Source organism: Columba livia, chromosome 7 (assembly GCF_036013475.1).
Source record: "Columba livia isolate bColLiv1 breed racing homer chromosome 7, bColLiv1.pat.W.v2, whole genome shotgun sequence".
NCBI classification, from domain to species: Eukaryota; Metazoa; Chordata; class Aves; order Columbiformes; family Columbidae; genus Columba; species Columba livia.
This window is the reverse complement of record NC_088608.1, coordinates 4,237,501-4,262,500: the sequence shown is the minus strand read 5'-3', so window position 1 is coordinate 4,262,500 and position 25,000 is coordinate 4,237,501. Positions and strand designations below refer to the sequence as shown.

At 39.7% G+C, this 25,000-nt stretch overlaps 1 protein-coding gene across 50 annotated transcripts in view; it reads right to left on the bottom strand.

Annotated features, from left to right (window-relative positions):
- Positions 1–25,000, bottom strand: part of GTDC1 (glycosyltransferase like domain containing 1) — a 188,874-nt gene that overhangs the window by 37,225 nt on the left and 126,649 nt on the right. The gene's annotated exons all lie outside the window — the stretch shown is intronic.

Here is a 25,000-nt window from a genome sequence, read left to right as displayed (position 1 = left end):
ATAGGATAAAAGCAACTACCCCCATGATTTTTCACAGGTGTGAGTACTGAACACTAAGATGGGGAAACTGAGGCAGAGCTGCTCATGACCTGGAGGTACCACAGACAACATCAGACACCACGGGCTCCTCCACCTGATGTCCATCCTGCAGAAAACCCTTCCCAACTGCAGGACACATTTGTACAGTTATACTGAGGTCACTGAACTCATTTTTGTAATATACGAAATATTACATTTTATGCAGATCTAGTTTTACTATTTGATTTAAACATAAAAATCATTCAAACACGACTCTTCTAAATGAATACAAAGAGGAACAGATGCACAGCCACCATAGGATCCTCACTCTAACGCTTGCCTGTACCTCAAGTTAATTTACCCAAATACTATTTACTTACATGCCTTTCAGTGTGATTATGGTTCTCCCAGATGAGTACAGGCATTCAAATTTTCCATTTCCTTTTAATTTCCAAATGTTGACACACTATAGCCTGTTTATTGACCTGTTTACTAAAGCCAACACTTGCTTCACTTCATCAACCTCCTCCATGGTTCTTCCGACTTTTACTCCATCACCGCTCATTTCTGGGATCCCTCTTTGTCAAAACAAATATTCCTAAACACCAGAATCATCCACTGCAAGGGAGCAGCTTAAATGCAAAAATACTCTTTTATTTTTCAAAATTACTCCCAAAATACAAACTATGTGAGCTTTACTGCAGTTGTACTCTTGACTAATCGCTTTGAGGATTTTTCTTCAAAGCCCTAAAACTCCTTTCTGTTCCTTGGTATATTACTTTCACGTTCACCTACTTTTTCAAGCCATTGACCAAATCACCTACGAGATCCACCTTTATTCCACTGCTTGCCATCACTCATTGGAGCCACTCAGAACAAGTTCAATCGCATTCAACAGCCTCATGCAAACCCATTACCTGCATCCTAAACAAGACATGTTCCCAAATGGGCCTGGGTTAAACTATTCCCATCTCAGCAACAGACTCTCAGAGCATAAAAATATAAATTCAATATGGCTGAATTCCATACATATGTGCTTTTAACAGTTAAATTGGCGTTTTTACAGTCTAAGCTGGATTATAGACCTCAAACTGGAAGGTGGTGGCTCCTTTGAAATATAGACGCATCCCCATGAGGGGATGTACTTCTGTACATTTATGCATGGGAAAAGCTGAAGGATAAATAGGTTAAGGGATTTATCCTACAACACCGAATCTGCAACAGAATTGAGAGGACTGATTTACCAAACCAGATTTTGAAAAATCATTGCCGTTAAGAAGAACTGCTTGACGTGTGAGAGGTTGGTCTACCTGGGCAGGCTGTATCCCCCCACCTGTCATTGGTCTCACAGAAAATAATCCACTCAATGCACCATTTCTATTTCTGAAGAGTTTTTTTTCTTAGTTTTCAGCCCTTATGCATCTGATCCATCATTGCAGAATTTCTAATAATATTAGATAAAACTTCACCGATCTCCCTCTGGAATAAACTATTTAATATCCTTTATTTAAGACATGTGTGTGCAATCAATTCCCTGGTATTTACTTGTACTACACACACAGTATTCATCATCTTGACAATTTTTAAAAGTTTTAGAACACCATTTCACTTAACAGTTTAAAAAAAAAAAAAAGAGATTTATTTGATGGTTAACTTTGGAACAAGTTATCTGCATTAGCTTCCATTGTTTTGGCATAAAGTAGTTCTGTATATTTTACTAACAACAGTGGAGACATGATAAAGGATGTAGGCAGAGAGCCATAAACAGCTCTCGCTGCAGCCCACAGTGTTCGCCTAAAAACATTCATTTTTGGGACTTTGACTGGAAGACTGTGCTCAGCCACTTGGATTCCGCTAATAGAACATATAGAACCCCGTACCTGAATATAACCATTTTAACTGCGGAAAGACCGTTGTAAATCACACATAGTATAAACTTGTCCACATGATTGGAGTGATATAATAGATATTGTAGTCCCTAACCACCAGCTAATGTTCTTTATGACACTTAAATAAATGACCTGAAAATAAACTAATAACAACACGAAATCTTCTAAACCTGCTCATGTGCAGTTCCCAAAAGAATGCTGGAGAAAGAAAGACAATGTCTAGTTAGCACATTTTTTGTGTTTACATTTTCTCCAGAATATTTTTGCTCCAGCTATTCTATTTTTTCCTCTTCCAAGCTCTCATTAATTTTTCTTTTCTGCTGCCTTCCAGACAAAGTCATCTCTCCATCCAGTACCTGCCCAGATCTCAGTCATTTATACACATTAAGAGCATGCAGGACTTCTACATCACCACCCAGAAGCCTATAACCTGGAGAAAAAGCCAGCTGGAGCCAGTTTCTACTCCCACAAAGACCATCAGAGTTTTTTGAATCCCTGCCTAAATTTCAGAAGATACAGCCACAGAGAGGCTACACGTGGAATAGCAGAGCTGGGACAGGAGCAGACACAGAATCCCAGAATGTCAGGGGTTGAAGGGCCCTGGAAAGCTCATCCAGTGCAATCCCCCCATGGAGCAGGAACACCCAGATGAGGTTACACAGGAAGGTGTCCAGGCGGGTTGGAATGTCTGCACAGAAGGAGACTCCACAACCCCCCTGGGCAGCCTGGTCCAGGCTCTGCCACCCTCACTGAGAAGAAGTTTCTTCTCATATTTAAGTGGAACCTTTTGTGTTCCAGTTTGTACCCATTGCCCCTTGTCCTGTCACTGTTTGTCACCAAGAAGAGCCTGGCTCCATCCTCCTGACACACCCCCTTTATATATCTGTAAACATGAATGAGGTCACCCCTCAGTCTCCTCTTGTCCAGCTCCAGAGCCCCAGCTCCCTCAGCCTTTCCTCACACGGGAGATGCTCCACTCCCTTCAGCATCTTGGTGGCTGCGCTGGACTCTCTCCAGCAGTTCCCTGTCCTGCTGGAACTGAGGGGCCACAACTGGACACAATATTCCAGGTGTGGTCTCCCCAGGGCAGAGTAGAGGGGCAGGAGAACCTCTCTGACCTACTGACCACCCCCTTCTAACCCACCCCAGGTACCATTGGCCTTCCTGGCCACAAGGGCACAGGCTTAAAGAAAGAGATATAAGGAAGACATTCTTAAAAATGAGAGTGGTAAAATATTGGTTCAAGTTGGCCAGAGAGGTGGTAGATGAACCATCCCTGGAGACATCCCAGGCCAGGCTCTGAGCAACCTGAATTGGTGAAGATGTCCCTGCTCATGGCAGGGGGGGCACAGGGTGGGATTTGAAGGTCCCCTCAACCCAAATTATTCCATGACTCTCAAAACCACGCTGGAGACATGTAGGGTTTCGTTATCAAGGCCGCACCATTTTTCTCAACCTTAGTTACAACACACACCACTCACATAGGAAAAATGCTATTTTTAAGACGGGAGAAGGATTGTGTTGTTATTATTAACTTGCAGTAGTGAAATCTTGTACACGTGAAACTTTCCAGAAAAAATTATCACCAAAGCATACAAATATTAACACATTCAACAGGTTCCACAATGTACTGTCCCTTATATTTAAAAAACACGGAAAATGTTTGACTTTTATGCGTAACTCATATAATTAAACACTGAAAGCTCAGAACAAACAGTGAAAGATTTAGGTATCTAACTCTAACATCATGACTTATTTTCAAAACTATTTTTCTTTTATTTATTCAGATTTTTGAGGATCTCTGACACATTTAACAGTTGATTTTAAAACTTCATGAAGACTTTAAAAAGACTAAGCCTTGAAAACTTGTACTTTTTGCACATTGGGTATAGATGTTTAGATAAAAATACGGCCTACAATTTAACTAAGTTCATATATAATAAAAATTCCATATACTAAAAGCCAGAGTTTTCATCTAAACGTTTGCCACTTTGAATAATAGATTTTTTTAAACTCCCCAATTGATGTATTATATATTTTCTTTCCATTTATGCCATGAAACCCCATTCTGAAGAAACCCACACACTTTTACCTGAAGCAGACACGCATGTTTTGCTCAGCTCTTCTGTAACAAGTTGCTACGAAACATTGTGTGTGTTTATTCACAGAACTTCATTTGCCCTAAGAACAAATTATCCATGGAAACTGGTTTGTTTTTGTGACACCAAGAGTCGCTTTGTGCCCCATTTTATTAAAAACAACAACAAAAAAAGGATGGGAGGGCCACAATGACACTGCTCAATGAATAGAAACCACATTAGAAAGACTTAATGGGGTGCTGGTTGAGCTTATAGCAAATTATACAGGCAACTTCTGCGTGTTGTAAACTTGTTTGAATAGTTGTTCTCAAAGAGCAGGGATAATGTGTAAGAATGGATATAAAGCTAAAAAAAAAATATATATATAGTATTCATAAAAACTGGCCCTTCTGTAACTGTAGTTACATTTGAAAGCAAAGTTAAAGATAGTTCTGGCAGTGCAATGGATTTTTTTTTAAACATTGCTATTAAAATGTTTAAAAATAATAAAAGGAGATAGTCATATTCATATATAGTAGAAACTTTCCCCAGGCCTTGGAGCTGGAGCAAACACATTTTAGAGCTGCCGCACTTCCTTCGTCATTGAAGCACCATCACGGCACAACTTACCACTTAACAAGCTCATTGTCTGAGAATTTCCTTTGTCTTTCTTTAAACACCATCACACACGTCTCTTTGCTAACTGTAATATTTTTAGTAGAATTTATGTGACTTAAAACAGAGATCTGTGGAGAGTTTCTGTGATTCTAATACCTGGAGTCCGTTTGGCTTGTAAATGGTTGGGATGGACCGTCATTTTTGTCACTTGCAATAACTGGGAAATTCCACTTTTGCACTTTCTTTCTGCTTCCCTGAATTTATTCTGTTCCCGTGATGAATTTGTTTCCACAATTACTACAAATGGGTGCGAAACTACTCAATCATCCACACTTACTACTGGCCAAGCACTTTACAAATACCAAAGCTGCATGGATACTTACGAGCTTTTTCAAGTTAGAATTTTGTCCACTCTGTTCCAAGGAAAAAGTAATGAAAGCAGTTCTTTGGAGGCCAAAGTGCAGAAGACAGCAACTATACTTGTATTTATATAAAAAATTATACATTTATATTTTTTTATAAGTAATCTTACAAATCACCTGAGAGCAGCAAAACTGATGCATTTATATTTACCTACTTCCTGAAAGATTATACTGCTCTCAGTTCAGTGATTTTTCTTCCATACAACTACTGTCGCATTTTGCTCTACAGCAAAACCCAATTGCTAAGCGTGGTCAGGTGTCCCAAAGCCGTGCTACGGTTCAAACCTAAAAGCTCAAAAGAAGATTCCCAATATTTAGGGAATTTGCTCTTAGGGTTTACTGAAGTTGTCACATACTTTCAGGGATCTAATTTCACTTTCTGATCTTTAGCAATGGTTGTAATTCTTCAGAAGAGGGAAGAGATTACTCGTCAGCAGTAATCTCTTACACAGATAATGCCATATAAATATTAGGAGCTTATAAGCATGGACAAGGATTAGGAGCAAAGAGAGAGAACAGAAAGAAAACGGAACAGAGCCAAGATTAAGCACTGGGAAGGGCATGGCAAAAGAAAATACAAGGTCTGTGGCTGAGCTTCTCTTCCCACACTAGAATATATTTTTTCCTGGGTAGAATAAGCAGGGTTTACACTAATTTCCCTGTCTGTGAACTACAAGATATAGAAGCACGGAAATATTATTTGAGATGTGATGATTTCTTGCTGTCATTATCTTCTCTCTCCCACAACACAGGAGAAATACAGAACAGACTCAGGGAATCACCAAGGTTGGAAGGTCTCTGGTCTGACCTGTTCACAGCCCATCCAGTTGGACCAGTCAAGTTCTAACTATCGAGGCCAAGCATGAAGAAGACTTGCTTCTGACAAATAAGCCAAAATATTGCCATTTTGGCAACAAATTAGCTGAATGCAGCAACCCTTCTGACTCCAGCAGTGTGCCTGATGAGCGGGAGGATCCAGAGATGCTCCTGGAGAAGAGCGGCTGGATCCAGATCAACCGCAGGCAGCTGGTTTTAACTCACATGGTAACTCGGTCTGTTGGAGGTGTTTAAAAGACGCGTAGATGAGGTTCTTAGGGACATGGTTTGGAGGTGGGCTCGGCCATGTTAGGTTAATGGTTGGACTCAATGATCTTAAGGTTGTTTTCCAACCAAAATGATTCTGTGAAGATGAGACAGGCAGGAGAGGAGAGATGTCAAGAGTAAAGACAGCAGAAAAGAAACATGGTAATTCTCAGATTCCTCAAACCTTCCACCTACTTTTTCCAAATACTGTCTGAGCAAAATCCCTTAATATATTCGTATTTGCCACTGCCAAAAATTCCCACTTTTCCTTAGCATTTACACTTTTCCTTCCAATCCAGATTCACTCCGATTTGACAACGCTCTGGTAAGTTTATTCCCTAAGATGCCACATCTGTACCTCAATATAGGACGGATGATCAAACCAATCTCTGACTTTCCAAACCATATTCTATTTGAATTTCTACCATGAAGATTACTGCTCAAGGTGCACTGTAAAGCCAACATCCTAGAGAACCAGGATTTTAACTAAAACGCTCTTCTCAACCCTTACACGGAGAAGGTACCACCTCCCAAAACACATCCTGCAGTGAAACCATGCAAAACAAAGGCAGGTAAAACTACTCCAAAAAATATATATATATCCCTGAAAGTCAAAGCTTTCCCAGTTTCGAGTCCTCTGTGCTGTTCTTGTCGGACGTCATTTCAGCCAAAAGCATCTCTAGCCTAATCCAGTACTTGTGGGATTATTCCATTCTGTTACATACTTACTCCTGACAAATGACTTCAACAATATCTTAAGCGCTTTAGGTAAAAATCAGATAGTGATTACTCTGCTTTTTAATACCAGAAGAATGACTCTGGACGCACTAGAAGTCAAAGGCAAAGCTCTTTTTGACTTCAAGTGAGACCGAGTTTGAGCCTAAATATATTACTTCTGAATTCTCATCTTCAATTCCCTGAAATCCTTTAACATTAAATGTATGAATCTGTGCAGTTATAATTTCTAAGAACATCCTTCTCAACAAATGAAATGGTGATAATTTAAAAGCTCCTCAGAAAGATGGTAATGAACTACAATACATATTTTATAATGCAGATGAAAATAACTTATGCATTATTTTGTGCAAGATATGAAAACATGAATTAATTGATAGTTTAGAAAAAGAAAGTAATTTTCTCTATAATTAAACATCATGACTGTGTAGATCTGCTACACCGACACTGCAAGGTAACAGATACACTTTTGGAGCCCTAAGAGTCACCTTGATAACAACTACCAGCAATGCAGAAATTGTTGATTCAAGTTCTGCCTCTGCAGAAGTTCAAAAGAATGGATTACACTATGGGAAAGAGTTAGGCTTCTGAGAATTGCAAGGTTTTTAAGGTTCTTTAGGATCTTAAAGGATTGGTCATGTTTATTAGTGCTTACTTAATCAGAAAAGAAACCCAAACAAACTCAGCTCTCGAATGCTCCTTTAGAAAACGCAAATTTCACATACAGCTCCAAACAATGCAGTATCTCGTCGTGCTATACGGAATTGGAAATGGGCGTCTGAAAAATGATATCACACCTTAAATCATTTTGTCTTCTATTTCCTTTTTTTTTTTTTTTAATTAAAACTAATACCAGGATCCTGTAACATATAATTTCCTGTTTTGTGGCAATATTTCTAATCAGGATATATAGAATGGATGTCCCCTTTAAACAGGCGGTTTGGTAACATACGCAATGCAGAAGGGAGTGCTATCATAACACTTCAATAGTTAAGTGACTTTATGAGAAAAATACTTCCAAATGTTTCCTAAAACCTTCCAAACCGCACCAAAGAACATTATCGTAATATTATGTTTCCCTATGGCCTCCAATATTTAAGCTTGCTATTCTCGAAATGATACTTGGATGAAAAATATAAGTTTATGTAATGTATAAATTGTTCCTAGAAGAAAAGTTGCCTTTAAAATTACTCCGTATAGATGTCAGATATTTTACGTTTCCAATAGCTTTTCTGCATTAATTGAACAAATAGTGTGCTGGTGCTTCGGTGAATGGTCTGTATTTTAAAACTGAACAGTCACCGCGTGATCTTACTCATAGCAAATACCGAAAACAATAACTGTCCTAACCGATTACATATCAAGTTACCCTTAATAGATATCCATACTTCTTGCACAGTATACATAATCCATATAAACTGCATGCCATATATCAATACCATATTCCAGCGAATCCACCATCAAAGAGTTCGTTTATAGTAGGTTTTCATTTGACTCGGGGTTGTAATGTTCTGTGCAAGCATATTCTAACCATTTCAGTGATTTTGCCAGCAAGCTGCCTTTTGGCAGATTATTGGCAGTACATATTGGCAACAAACCAGTGCAACTAAACCCTCCTTATAACTTACAGGTAAATAATGATTTTAATAAATTTATGTAAAATGTTCCACTTGCTGACATCTGGTTTTGATAATCCAGCCGACTGCGCAAATGCAAACTTCTGTGTGTTTCTCAGGAAAACACATATTTCACCTTAATTATTTAACACTTTCTCAGGTACCCCGAGAAATAAATAAGCAATGAAGCCTACGTTCACTTGAAGGTTTAACTGAAGAAAGCTTTCTCTCAAAGCGCTGAAGAAATTAAACAAAAAGAATAATTTTCTGCACAGAAAAAAATCTAAACCACATTTTGTCATCAGTACAACGTCCAAGTTATAAGAAAAACACTGGCTATTGTGGAATTATCTCAGCTGCAGGACATTCAAATCAGATGGTCCAGTCAACTGTCTCTGGCCCTGAGGACAGGGGGGTAATGCAGAGACTCTGATTCCATTTAAAAATGTGTTACTATATTACACTTAGTTGCACTTTTTGTACCAATACTGAGTATGTACACGCTTGTACCTCAGCCAGGCAGCATGGTTTAGAGGGAACTCTGAGTTTTAATCTCAGCTTTGGCAGTGGGTCAATGTATCATCATCCAAACACCAAAAGTCTCCTTGCATCTCTAAAACTAGAATGGCAGTAGCGTTCTGCCCTAAAAGGATCAAGTATTTTTGTCAGAAAGCTCTAAAAACGTTATTACTACTAGTAGCAGTGTTGTTACAAGGGAAGAAAACAACCTCCAAACCTCCTTTTTCTTGTATAAATCAGGATGTCAGTGATGCTGATTTAAGATCACTGAGGATCTGCCCTTCAGCATCCAGGTACCAGAAAGCCATGCCAGATATGAAGGACCATAAAACAAGAGGAATATGCAGGGTTTTGTTAGAAAAAGAAGAAAATAGTGTGAATACAAACAGCACTGTTACACTTATATGCTATGAGTTGGCAGTTACCAGCATGGTGACGTATCTGCATGAGGACATCAAGAAGGGCAGTGCCTTCTCTGTAAGGAGACACATCAAAAGCTTGAGCTAACACTTGCTCTGTAGTGGGACATGGTCATCTTGACCATTACTGCACTAAATATATTATAAAAATCAGAAACCTTGGAGATGGAAAAAGCTTGACCATGATCATCCCCGGAAGGCTCCAAGCCCAGGTTCAATGGGGCTTTGAGCAACCCGGTTTAATGGAAGGTGACCCTGCCCATGGCAGCAGGGTTGAAACTAGACGATCATTAAGGTCCCTTCTAAACCAAACCATTCTATGATGACTGTTCAGCCTGCTGCTTCTACAACTCCGAGTGTTGTTTCTACAGATACATTCCAAGTGACCATGGAAAGCAGTACTCTCAGTATGGCATTTCGAGGTTTCTACTGACATAGGTCAAAAAAGCAAAACAAAGGCCAGCGCATGAGAATTTCAAGGGAAATGACAAAATCAAAATAAAAGCATTTAACAGCCCCACAGAGACGTTTCTTCAGCTCTTCCCTCTACGTCCAGGCCACCAGTCCTCAGGATTCTGGTTCCCCAACCTGCCATGTTCTATCTGGTGACAAACTACCACCAGTGCTCACGTCCCTCAACCCCAAGTGCTGGCAGCAACACGTTCGGCCTGCTGGAAACGTAACCACAATTAAAGGGAAGCAACGTACTTCAAAGGTTTGACATAGCGATGTCCAGGTCTGTCTTGCTGGTGGATACATCTCAAAGTTCTATTAAATAACTGCTTTAAACGGGGCCTGTAATTAACAGGGAACAATTATTAAGCTGCAGGTTTTACTTGTGCCCAATTCAGCCTAGTATTTGCTTGCTGGTTTAGAGCATTTATTCATTTACGGAGTCAGCAGTTTAGGATTTTGTAAGGTTTGGCAACATGGTTAAAACCCAGTGAATTCTTGTTGAGATCTATTGGATGTGCTGGTAAAATTTGCTGTTGCTGTAGTGGACTTGCTTTTAATTTGATCTGTTTCAAGGATTCGGTATCCTTCCAGCACGATAGAAACCTAAGGGCATATATTTGTATTGTTTAAAGGCAGGAAATTCTGTGAACTGAAATGAGAACATATCCCTTTTGCCTTTATGGACTTTTGTTATTTTCTCTTCCTTTTGGGGTTTTGGAAACAAAACCAGTGAAAGCTGAAAGTTTGAACAATAGTAAATTACTTTCAAGGAAAAAAATGTACAATGCTAAGCCTACTTTCATAACTTTATTCATACACTTTGTACATATGTAAATTGGACTTATCCAGGCATCAGAAAATACTATTTGCAGCAGGGCCTTAGACTGCAACAGGATCATACTGTTTTTGTCATAAAAGACTGTGGACTTTGCTGTTTTACTTTATTATTATTCCTTTACTACCTTGTATTAACTTGTACCCCACTGACTTCATGACAGAGCCAATTTGTTTCATGCTAACCACAGAAGTGGGGCAATCACATTTTTATTGTAAGGAGAAAAAAAATACGAATCTTTGTAGCTCTTTGACTTTTACTCTGTGTCTGAAGAGTCTCAAAGGTGCAAAAGGTGGGTCTGAATTCTGGGGCCATTGGCACAGTGCAGGCATGTGAAATGAGAACTGGGGAACGATGAACTGGGACGCATATTGTGCTGAAATTAAGAGTTGGACAGACACCGCCTTCTAGACAATTACAGCATCACACTTTCTTACGGCAGCTCTGTAGTAATTAGCAGAAGGACTGGAGGCAGAGTGGCTGCATTAGCACAGATACCTGATCTCAGCAGGATGCATTAATCCTCGTGCAGTCCCACACAAATACATCCACGCTGCTCTTGATGCTCGGTGAGAGCCAAGTATCTTTATCACACATAATGAATTATACTGTACTACTTTAGAAGAATAGGGGTTTAGGCTGTCAGGAATACCCCTGCCTCGTGACAGACCACAGAGATCCAAATCTGCAACAAAACTTGCTGGAGGATAACTCACACGCAGCAAGCTCCACCGCAGCCATTTCAGCAAGAGTCTAAACACTTACCCAGCACTTACACAGCGGGTTCCTTGCACGCGGCGTACGACAAGCTGACTATTCCTCTCTAATAAGCTTAATAGCTAAATATAAATTACAGCGGGATGTAAAGCTTGAGAGAGACACTCGACACCCAAGATATTGCTTGGCCACAAGATCTCTCCTAGCTAGTGTTTCTTCACACTCGCTAATCCCTCTTCCTGGACAGCAGCAATTCTGACACTGGCGAAATGCAGGACTTGGGTTTATTCACTTTCATTTGGCACAGTGCTTTGTGCCCATCTCGTCTGCTCTTGGAGGTTAAGACAACTGAAGCACGGATCACAATGAGACACCATCAATCGTCACGAGAAACACAGCTCAGCTGTTTCCATGCAGTGAAAGCCTTTGGCAGAGAAGAATCTTAATAAGAGATTTGAAAGAGCACGAAGAAGCAGCTTTTACTTTAAGTGCTCGCAATAATGACTTCCAAAGAAACACTCCTGACCATCAACCCTGGGGAATAAAGAGCTGAAAGGTCTTCATGTTCATCTGTGGATTGTCTGTCTTGTAGATCTCTAAATAAAAGCAAAGGGGATCACGAACTACCCATTGTAATACCTCTATGGTCTGTCCTGCAGAGATGGGCAATGAAGAGAAAGGTTTGGTTCCCACACCAGACATCAAGGGGTACATCACCCTCCTGCTGGAAAAGAGCAGGGATCCAAAACCTAGAACCTGTGAAAACCACAATTATTCGTGGGGTCACATATCCACACATACTCTCTTATTTGGATACACTAATTCAACAGTTTTGCCCCAGTGGCCAAAGAACAACTAACAATCTATTTTGAAATGTAGCAGCATACAAAAGTCTACATCGTGTATTCAACACACATACGCATAATGACCGTAAGCCAGTTTACAAGTCCCACTTACCTTACTCTTGGTTCTTCTGAAAGTGTATTTAAAGACTCTTAGGGTGAAAATTACGACTAAGTTCATGAACTACAGAAAAAATTGGCTGTGACACCATTTATTAAAGGTTATGATAAACTAGAAGGTCCAACTAAAAGGAGCAGATGTATCGTTTGCCAAGTTGTAGCTGCAGACAGAATTTTTTGTGCCAAGATCAAAAGAACAAGGTGTTCATATAAATGGCATTTTATTTTGATCCTATTACTCTATATGAGCTCGAGGAGAGATCAAAGGAAAAAGTACCCAGGTTTCACTATTAACACTTAACATAGCTCCAGTCGGAAAATCCTTTCCAGATTGCTCGTGCAATTTAAAGCCCAGCACATTTTTGTTGTTCCGTTGGGTAATATACCTGAAGGCACGGTTTTCATTCCACAACCACCTTTTCCATTGTGGAAAATTGCTTCTGATATATATAATTTCAGTTATTTTCATTTTTTATGCCAGTAACCCCCAGACATCGTAGCTTTGAGGACTGCACCGGTGTGGGTTGTACCCGCTGTTCCAGAGAGACGGGCTGCCCTGAAATAGCGACGATATATCACTGACTGCATCCAACAGTCGGGAAATTCAACACCGTCCGAGTCAAGAACTACAGGCTGGTCCAGCCCCTGCCAATGGCAGTTCGACGGGAAGCAAAGCGTACCAGCTCCCACCGAGGATCTAAACAAACCTAATGGGCCTTTAAAATACCGAAAGGTTCCTCCTGATAGCTGGCAAGAATAAATACGCTTTAATATGTCTTATGGCTTATTATGACATTAGCCAGGCCCACTACTATTAATTAATGGCTCTATTGCCTTCCATAGAAGCCAGCAATGCTGCATAAAGAAAAAATAATAATATAGTGTATTTCTTACAAAGCCAAAATATGCTAACAAGTTCTAATATTCATGCTTTCTTTGCACGCAAGCTTCTCATTGTTGATTCAGTTATTCAGGGCAGAATTTTCAGAATTTCACTTCCAGCAAATTCCTTTGACATACCAAGACAGCAGAAAACTGCTAATGAACAGGTATAGCTTATCAGGCTACCTCTGGAAAAAACAGCAATCTAGCATTCCTAATAAAAACAATGCCTATGTCCTCCTTCCCTGCCTTGCCTTTCCTCCTCCCCTCTTGCTATTAAAGCATTTGTGTTACAAAGTTGTTCCAAAGTTTATTGTAAATGCCAAAAAGTGGGCACCAATCCCACACGAGCTGGCTCAGCCATGGCCCACCATCTTGAACATATTCATTTTACCCAACTTTGTTCCAGGAGGGGTTTTCTGGGATTGAGGAGTTATTTTTCCTTTTCTTTTTTTTTTGACTTAACTTTTCTCTAGTAACAGTAGATTGTACGTGCAAAGAGATGGGAGCTTGCACAGTCAATGCTAAATACATGCAGGTGAGCTCTGGCCTAGAGCGAACATCACAATTATGGGTTAAACGAGACAAAACGTCTCATGCACAGTCAGAATATGTTCATATTACACACAGCAGCCAGCTGGCTATAAATCCCAATAGTAAGCTGGAAAGCTTTAGAGTTTAAATGGATGAATACAGATATAAATGGAAGCGCAGTGGTTTGCCGGCATCTGAATGGCTTTTAGCTGAAAAGAGTGGATTGCGTCTACGAGGGATTTCCAAAAGAGTAACCTTGTTGAGATGAAAAAAGGAATAAGTATAATGATTGGGACAATCCATTTATTTATATTTTCTGTTTTGTTTTGAGACAGGGAAGTCTGGTTCAGCCTGTCTGAACGATTATAACATGGCTTTACATACAGGTGTTCCTAGTGAATGGGGACACAAGTTCTTTAATAATACCTCTGCAGACGATAATCCATAAACAGGATTACTCTGTTAATTTATTTCAGATTCAAATTACCACGAGCTGAGCTGTGAGAAGCCAGGAACCACTTTTCTTGCCGTATTTCCAGCTCTAAGTACTGCATGTTCTAGTCTTCTCTCTATATATCATTCACTCAAATCTATGGCCAACAATCCTATCTGTGCACAAAACCATCAGACTCTCTTCTTGTTTTATTAAGTAAATACAGCAACTAGCAGAACCTTCTGGAACACAGACCCAAGAAATGTCCTAATAGGTTTTCATAAATGAATGAACCCAAATGACTTTCTAGAAATCTAATTATCCCGCCTGAACATTTTGGGATCTTACCAAGATAAACATTTGCTCCTTCTCCACTCCACCTAAGGCAGATGTAATTCCTTCTTGAATCCAAAAGCACAGCTTAGCTTCTTACCAACTCCAGTATCAGCTAAACCTTAAAGATACAAAGGCACTTCATATTCATAAACGATGTTTATATTCATTATATGTTATATACATTATATAAGTGTGTATATATATATATATATATATATATAAAATAATTACAAAACGTTTTTGATGTTCGAATGTGGCTGTAAGCTCATGGTTTTGATGTACTCACTGTTGACAGAATCAGATGGAAACTGTAGGAAGACCGATAACGAGTTTGCTCCCCAAAACCTTTCTCTTAAATCTCTGAACTGACTGAATGGGAACCAAGAGGGAAAAGAACAAAGATTTGCTGTTCTTTACAGTCACGCAACGAAAGTGTAGGTTAAGCACAGGAAGTATTTGCACATTTCAGATATTTTGTGGACCTTTGTTGCTTTTCCTTGCATTCAGATCTAATCTCAGCCCCAGCACAGAGCTGGACTTTCATGTTCTGCAATCCTGCAGTAACAGAAAACCCAGCCCACTGTGACACTTAAGCCAAAGTGGACTCAAGACATAGATTTTAACTTCACCTTTTTGTAGGCATTTCCTCATGTGAATGCACTAGGGAAAACTGTTTCACCGAGAAGGCTTAAAATTATACTGCTGAATAAATTAGTAAAAATAATTTATGTATATTCATAGTAGAACAGGCCTACAGACTGGAAAGATACAGCTATACCTACATTTGAGAAGCTGGTATAAACAATTTGATGTTCCACATCACATACATCACAATCAAATGATCTTTAAGCCCCATGGGTAGGAAAACACGGAGTTTCTTTCTTTAAAACTGGTACCACATCCCTATAAACCTCCAACTCACTCAAGTTGCCATTAATAACTACTAGAGCACTTTTAGAAGTCCCTTCAAACAGAAGGGTAGGATTCTCACCACAATTCTGAACAAGTGATAAATTGTGTTTGGTTCTTTAGCTTCAATCAGGCATCAATTTTGGATTATTTGTCTGAAGCCAGAATTTTTCAGATAAGCCACTTTTTTACAGAACACATTTCTGGGGAGAAAAAAAACACCCCTCCACACTTAGAGTGTAATTTGCTATTCTAGTATAATTGCCTCTGATTTGGAGGTAAGGTATATGATTTTATACGTACAGAGGGCTGTATGATTAATTCAAGAGGTGTTCTACCAGTACTCACGTGAATAAGCATAAACACCCCAATTTTGCTTTGATTTCATTATACTGCTGTATCACCTTTGCTTCTCAAAATTTTGAGAAGCATCAGCACTTCATCTTGCACATCTTTTCCTGTTGCCTCTTTTACCCAGACCCTTTTTCCCCTTCCTCTTGAAATCAAACATTTCCTTACTGCAGGAAGGCACTGCATCCCAGTTAAAGTATTAATACACATTCATATTTTATTATGCTCTTCACGGCTCTATGGAAAGGCCACTGCATTGGTCGTGTGAAATGCTGAGCACTTTCCTACCCCAATGGCTAAAAATGGGTTCAGGATGTTGCAGGAGAAGGGTTCACAGCACAACGGGCAACTCACATATCAAATTTGTCAATCAGCAATATTTGGCATTGAAAATCGTTCTGAATATGAATAGGAAAATATCTGGCTGTCAGATATTCAGAAGTGCTGTGTGTCAAAAGAGTGTTAGGGACATCTCCAGCTCCCACAAGAGCATTCAGCTAATTCTTGCTGGATCATCTCTACCTTTGAGTGCTTTCTGGAATCATGTTCCTCCTTTTCCTTTATTGTCATCTCAACAAGAGAAAGAAAAGCATGAATCTCTGAGTACCTTGGATGTTGGTTAACAGTGAGATCACTGGGAATCTTAACTCCTGCATATGAATTAGAGGAGAATAATGGGACGGAGCAAAAAGTCATGGACTATGTTCATCAATATGTGCCTTTTATGTAAACTAGATTGTTAATTGAAAAACAGTTTTCCGAGTCTCTCAAGAGGCAATCACCTTAATATTAATCAAAGTGCTGTTTTGTTACTGTTTTTTTAATGGGGGATACGGTCCTTTGGACATTCAGACAATTGCTTGGAGCAGAAACTGCTGCAGCCAAAGGCTTTGGGGTTCATGTCTCCTTTCTTTTCCCATTTACCTATGGCTTTTCTTGTTTGTTATTTCTACTAAAGCACCTCCATGAGGCACATGGAGCAAAGTCTCCATGAACCGTTTTCTTTTCTATATGACTCCTTACAGTATTCCTTAACGTACTTCTTCAGTGTCTAGCAATGACTCATTAAAAAAATACATCTCATAACAGTAATACAGTGATAGATATCAAAGGTGAAAATAGGCAATTATTTTGCACTGAAACAGCCTGAAAACATCTTCAAACAGCATACAGAGGAAAGGTCTGTGTTAGTCTACATATGTATTTCCTTAACATTTTTTAATCAATTTATTTCAGCAAGAATAACCAACTTAAATTTTGCAGCGTCTTCATGGACTTCATTTTATGAATTTGTATAAAAGGCAGAAAAGTATATATAAATGTTTAAAAAGCAGCCAGGAATATATGCAACAGTTTTTGGGGAAATAGTGCAATTAGATTTAAAATACCAAGCACTCAAATGACTTCTGACGTTTGGTGTGAGTCGCTTTTGAATTTGCACCTACAAACCATAAAAAAAACCAAACCAATAACTGTTTCTGAAAGAGACTGATTATTTCCTTTGCAGTATTTTACCACAGAACAGTTCTCTCTCTCTACCAGATCTGACAGCCATTCAAAAGCACTGCTTTTGCTGCACACTAAACTAGAAAAATGATCTCTACTTGGAAACTCCTCTCGAAAATCTTTTCTTCTGTCAGTTCTCAGTAACTGCATTCAACAACAAGCGTGACTATTGAACTTTTAACGTATCAATGTTCAGTCATCTTCCTGAGTTTACATATTGCAGCTGCAGGGAATAAAGATGCTGAAAGGCACTGATCTCTCCCCGTAGTTTAGATGCTTATTATAACCTTTTGTGATATTTAATAGGCACTGCTTTCTCCTCCTTTTCCAAATGGATGAATCACAGACTCGGTCTTCCAGGAACCAACCACTTGAGCTATTCTCTGCACTTCCTTCACCTCTTCCTCAACCGCCGCCAGCCCTCTGCTTGACCCCACCTTTAATAAATGTTCCACTGGAGAGTCTCAGCTAAAATGCACATTAAGCCTTCTGAGAAGAGAATGACTAACCAACACCTAAACCCCAGAATTATGACGACAAGCTTGCCAGACCATCCTGCGGCCACTGTGGTTTGTTCAAATGGCAGAGAAGAGTCACTGTTGAAGAAGATCAGATTTCTTCACTTTCTTATTCAATAATGATATAAGGTGTAGTCTGGTACTCTGGGTTATACACAGGATGTTAATCACAGGTTAATGCAAAACTAGAAGGGTATAGTTTACAACAGGTACTCTTCATTATAATCACCTGTTAATTTTAAGTTACAAATTGCAAAAAAACTAGATCAGCAACCCAACAATTGCCCAAAAAAGAGAAGCAACTCATCAGCCGGTGATTCTGCTCCAACCACCATGGTCACACTTCTCCCCCAGCTCTTCTGCGATGCTCCCAGATCACCTCCCACCTTCAACATACGGACACAAGAAGTCTCACCGGCTCCGACGTCAGCTTGACCACTCACATTCATTTAGGTTATATATGCACATTTAACTAATTTCTTGAAAAGCACCTCATTGTATTGCTGGACCCCCATTTCTATGAACAGCTTTGAACACAGGCAACACTAAGCCAAACTCTTTCACAGATATGATCCTATGAAAGAAAGAATGCATCTCATACAGCATATAAATCTGTAAGATCTTTTTACTTGTATTAAGTAAATTCCAGGCACATGTTCGATTTCTGTGAACCTTCGAGGCCCTGCAAAACCTAACGAGACATCCATGAGTCTACCCGATGATTCTACTCTGAACATCCATGATCATGAGCCAGCACTGGGCCCTTGTGGCCAGGAAGGCCAATGGCACCTGGGGTGCATTAGAAGGGGGGTGGTCAGTAGTCGAGAGAGGTTCTCCTGACCCTCTACTCTGCTCTGGGGAGACCACACCTGGAATATTGTGTCCAGTTCTGGGCCCCTCAGTTCTAGAAGGACAGGGAACTGCTGGAGAGAGTTTACAGATATATAAAGGGTGAGTGTCAGGAGGATGGAGCCAGGCTCTTCTCAGTGACAACCAATGATAGGACAAGGGGCAGTGGGTTCAAACTGGAACACAAGAGGTTCCACTTAAATTTGAGAAGAAACTTCTTCTCAGTGAGGGTGGCAGAGCCTGGCCCAGGCTGCCCAGGGAGGTTGTGGAGTCTCCTTCTCTGCAGACATTCCAACCCGCCTGGACACCTTCCTGTGTAACCTCATCTGGGTGTTCCTGCTCCATGGGGGGATTGCACTGGATGAGCTTTCCAGGTCCCTTCAACCCCTGACATTCTGGGATTCTGTGGTTCTGTGATCCAACCAGATGAGAAGCTGTACTTAGTTTTGGGGGAAAACAATATCATTTTTGCACTAAAATTAGAAAAAAAAAAAAAAAAAAAAGAGGCTGAAGAAAATGCCCACCTCTCAGAAGACAATAGAGCATCTTACAGAGGAAAACACAGAGTAGAAAGGTCAGTGATAAATTCTACCGTCACCCCAGACATATAGGAAAGAGTTTCATATGATCTTAGGTGGTGAGTGAAGGTTACATCACGACTCAGAAGGAAGCAACAGATGACCAAGATGGCTATTTCAAAAGATATGCCGTTCTTCTTTGCTAGATGTATACTTAGGTGCTTAGAGTGAAAAGTGTAACTAACTTCCTGAGGAAAAAAAAGCAATGAACAAATGGAAATCTAGTGTCTGAGAGTCAACATGAACATAGAATTTTATGAATCATCCACAGGAATGAAAAGAGCTGAAGTTACACCCAAGGAAAATGCAGATGGTCTTCAAAACAGAGAAAACCACCTTGGGATATTTTCCTGAAATGACTGTGTCTCATTCTTCCAGCAGCACCTGCCCTCAAACCACGGTTGGACTCAATGACCTTGAAGGTCTTTTCCAACCTAAATGATTCTGTGATTCATTCATCCAACCTGTGACTTTAGAGCCCTTACGGAGTACAGACTGATAAGGGACTATTAGACCACATAAGGTTCAAAACCGGCCTTCTATCAAACAATTATTTAGGAGAAAAGCCCACCCACCCAAATGATACCCCAATCATACCCATCATCCATTGCTTCCAGATACACCACAGCATTATGAACCATGTTGGTGTAAAAATCAACTACTAAATACAAATTACTAAACAGAATACTGCTAAATGCGAACAGTTTGCAGACTCATAGCAGCATTAAATACCACAGTCAGACCACTTCTGTGCTCCTGCTCCCTCCATCGACAGCTCACTTACCACCATCTGTAACTTAGGGCATCTCACTCTTGGTGGACTGATCTTATACAACAGGAACAACTACTGTCAACATGGTCATACTTTAGAAAAAGAGCACAACTATTTACTTCAGAAGCTCAGACTTCACACACACACACGTGTGTGTGTGTGTGTGTGTGTGTATATATAAACAGATATGGGAGAATTTCTGAGCAGAAAACTATGGAATCATTTGTAGTAGCTATGAACAACTTCCAAACAGAATCACAGAATCACAGAATCGACTGGGTTGGAAGAGACCTCAGAGATCATCGAGTCCAACCCTTGGTCCAACTCCAGTCCGTTTACTATATCATGGCACTAAGTGCCATGTCCAATCTCAGTTTAAAAGCCTCCAGGGACGGCGAGTCCACTACCTCCCTGGGCAGCCATTCCAATGCCTGATCACTCTCTCTGTAAAGAATTTCTTTCTAATATCCAGCCTAAATTTCCCCTGGTAGAGTTTAAGCCCATGCCCCCTTGTCCTATTGCTGACTGCCTGGGAGAAGAGACCAATCCCCACCTGGCTATAACTTCCCTTCAGGTAGTTATAGAGAGTGATGAGCTCACCTCTAAGCCTCCTCTTCTCTAGACTAAACAAGCCCAGCTTACCATTCTGAGCTCCTAATGCAAAATGTGTCTATTTAACTGCTTTTTAAGAAACTTTTCTTTTTTTTTTTTTTTTAATTAATCTATTTTTGTGGCCTGTTAAAGTCATTAAAACAACCAGCAACTTCACTGATCTTGAGCAGATTTTCACAGAGATGTGGTACAACACCATGACCGTAGCTCCGTGGAACAGGTTTACTCCCTGTTTCGTGCAGTTACTCAAGGGCAGAAAGCTATTGCTGTTTTCAGCTGTCCCTTGACTTCTGTGTCCAACAAAAGCTGCTTATTTTGCCCTGTTGCCAAAACCACTGGTACCTGATCTGCTCCCATGGATTCCTGATGTTACTGTAGCAAAACCACCAGCAACAATCAAAGTTCCTTTTCTTTTTACAGAGCAACACACTTAAAAGAATCATTCATAAAGAGTAATAGAAATGCTATTTTTAAAATTCTAGGAATGCAGTCCTTAAGTCAAAATAGTCCCAGAATTATTTGCTATTTGTTATCCACCACAATTCAGAACCTGAGTCTAACTTGGAAATTTAGTGTGTTTACTCTCAGTTTTATAGTATACTAAATGGTTTCATTACTTTTTACAGGAAGTACTACAGAATTATATGTAGATTCAGTAATGGAAACAGTAAGCCAACGATCTTCCATTTCTGAAGTTCCCTAGTTATCCTGAAATAATAAAAACACATCAAGACAGCAGCAAGAAAGCCAGTGGACAGTTCTCTACAGCATCTCCACAATAAACAGGCAGAACCATGATACTTCACCAAAATGTTCAAAAAACTAAATTGAACGGCAGCATGATTGCAGTGGTTCCAGTTATGTTAATTAGGCTGAATTCATGGTTCATTGATGCTGCAATTATGCTGCAAAGAAATGCTGCAAGCATGCTATCTCGTCCTCCTGCAGCCTGCTGAGTGTGCTGCCATTATTCTTCTTGTGGCAAAGAGTCTTTCTAAAGATATAACATGTACGAGTCGCATTTGTACTTACACCACGTGGTTTGTGAAGACACAATTAGAAAATCGCATTTTCATACTTCCTTCTACTTCGGATTTAATAGGAACTTTCCAAGTTCACTGGCCATTTTTCAAGTGTGTTTTACTTTGCTGGTTTGCATGCTAAGCACACAAATTATAAGCCTTATTAGCCACATTTCAACCAAAGGGTAAGTAAAAGTGGCGAAGAGTTTTGCCTAAAGTTATGAACCTCTTTAGTAGAAACAGAACCAAAATATCTTCCACCTTCCTTTAACAACCTCTCTTGACTGACCCTTGTGGGTAGGACACACACATCACTCAAAATGCAAAACCTCCTGTGGTGAGAGACGATTTAAAGTGGCAGGTTTGTTTCAGTGTTTTCACAGAATCACAGAATCGACTGGGTTGGAAAAGACCTCAGAGATCATCGAGTCCAACCCTTGGTCCAACTCCAGTCCATTTACTAGACCATGGCACTAACTGCCATGTCCAATCTCAGGTTAAAAACCTCCAGGGCCGGTGAGTCCAGCACCTCACTGGGCAGCCATTGCAATGCCTGACCACTCTCTCTGCAAAGAATTTCTTTCTAATATCCAGCCTAAATTTCCCCTGGTAGAGTTTAAGCCCATGCCCCCTTGTCCTATTGCTGACTGCCTGGGAGAAGAGACCAATCCCCACCTGGCTAGAACTGCCCTTCAGGTAGTTCTAGAGAGTGCTGAGCTCACCTCTAAGCCTCCTCTTCTCCAGACTAAACAAGCCCAGCTCCCTCAGCCTCTCCCCATAGGTCTTGTGTCTCCTTCATTAGGAAGAAGCAGCTTTGCCCCAACTCATCCAACCGTGCAGCTTGGCAGGAACTTCAACCCTTAGATCTCTGGATGACACTTATGTCCAACTAAACCAAGCAAATAATGACTTTGTGACCAGAGAAGGCAACCAAACCATCAACGGTAAATCGATCTGATGACCCAATTTATTTTTTAACCAAAAGCATATTTAAATGTATATCTTTGCAATGAAGAAACTTTGCTATTATTTTATTTGCATTTACCTTAGTCACTAACTACTGTTAAATGTTCAAGTTATTCCTGACAATTAAAAATGCATTAAATATACCTATGTATGTCCATAAATAATGAACATTGGAGCTAAGTTAGTATCTTTACATCAATTTTGAAATTAAGATTTTTTTAAAAAAATAAACTATTACATTGCTAGATTTAGTCCAAGAAACTTGAATGCTGTGCTTAATTCACCAGTGTCAGACTTCTAACATCACTGTTTCATTACTCACCAATAATTTCTTGGTAAGTGAAGGCTTTGTTATCTCTTGATTTGCAATAATAGGTGGAGAAAACCTCCAAATGTACCAATAAATAAACCAGGTGAGGACTAGAGTAGAATACTTAAACTTATATACACCAGTGTCCTACCCACATCTCAATGGTTTTAGTGAGACATTCTGTGAAATAAAGAAGTGTAAACAGGCATCGCACTCTCAAGTAACTGAGGAGACACACAAAGAGTTTAATCTGTTGGCCTGCAATGAGAAGGTCAAACTTGTCTATGGTAGCAATTCCTTCTCCAAATGGGTAAGTTGTATGGGCCTTTCAACAGCAGTTTTCAAAGCTTTCCAGATTTTACCTGGTTGAGGTGGCGGGGATGGAGGAAGATGATTCTTCAGGCAAGCAGTAAAAAATAGCCCCTTCAGAGAATGCATTTTCCACTGATTTTATCCTCAAAGCAGCATTATGTGGAATTGGGGGTCTAAACAGAAGCTAAGTCAACGTGCACCTCCAAAGAACCAAGGATCCTTAGAGCCTCATTTCCAGGTTCACAATTGACTTAAGTGCTTAGAAGTTCAAGTCTCACTAAAAACCAGTGGTGTTGAAGCACTTTTTTGTTTCAATTTAAGCAGATCTTAAAAAAATTTGATACCAGCCACTTCAAAGCTGGCCCTCCGAACTCCAGGATGATTGAGTTTCCATAATACAATTATGGTTGTAATAGAGCTGGATTGAAAGCTACGTTTGGCTTTCAAACATTCTCCCCAAAATACTTGCAGATGATGTAGATTTGAGTTTCTGGTCCTCAGGTGACACAAGTATGAACGATATTAGTGAGATATGCATTAGAATGGGAAGGCAATAGTCTAACTAGAAATAACCATCTTTTCCACAGATGAATGGACATCCATAACAATTTAACGTAACGAGACATCGGGCTTACATGCCCATTTAAAAAATGATAACGGCACTTGTCTGGCAGGTTTGTTCCTCAATGTTTCATTCAATGACTATTTCACTTCTTTTGCTTTATTTTCACTAATATTATCACAGGTCTTTTTCCAGATTAAATCTACCAGCAGCTCTCACCCAAGCCACAGCTTCAGTTAATACCCAATTTGAGTCTTAGCACAGGGAATTCATTCATAGACTGAGCTTTGGATCTGGCTTTTATACTGAGTTTGGTAACACTCTAAGACAGAGAACCTAAACCAGTCACTACATGAGTCTGAAAGCACATCAAGAATAACAGAAATATTTAATAGGCATTAGATAGTGTCAATTTGAGAAATAATTTGTACTTTATGTAAGAGCATGACAGAAGACAAAACAACAACTTTTTTCAGATATGTAATCAGCCCAGTGGATCTTGCTCGCAATCTATACTGCCTACTTAAGCTGGATTTTAAATACAACACAGAAAATGATGTCGAGTCCGCCAGACAGGAACATATTATACGTTCCAAAAGTTTTATTGCTCTCACTTGAAAGCATTACCATGGACAGGAGGGAAACTAAATATTAAATACACCATTAAGGGGAAAAATTATTTCAAATCAATGAAGCATGACAAGACACAAGTATACTGTTTCTCAATTCCTTTTTTCCTAATGTACACCAAGGAGACAGTAAGGTAAGTAAATGGCCAAGGTTCAAATACAGGACATAAACTAGAAACAGCGTGTCTTAAGAACAGCTCAAAACTTGGAGGAAAATTAACAGATTGAATTTATTACTGACTTCAACCTTTTATTTTCTTGAAAGTAGGTAGAGCTGGTGCACTGTTAAGTTCTACTAACTGTACAGAATTTAAATAGAATAGCTTTCTTTTAAAGCTACGCTCAGCAAACCTGCTCCCAAACCAAAACCAAGGCCTAGTTTATTTTCTCTTGTAAGTAACGCAGTAGAGTAACCTTGTAAACCATGAAGTGGCTATCTTATTAATAACAAAAAGACGGTCTAACGCCTAACGAATGCCCGCTCCCCACCAACTGAAAAGTTCCAGAACGTAGTAAAACCACTTTTACCAATTCATTAGGTAGGCAAAACTC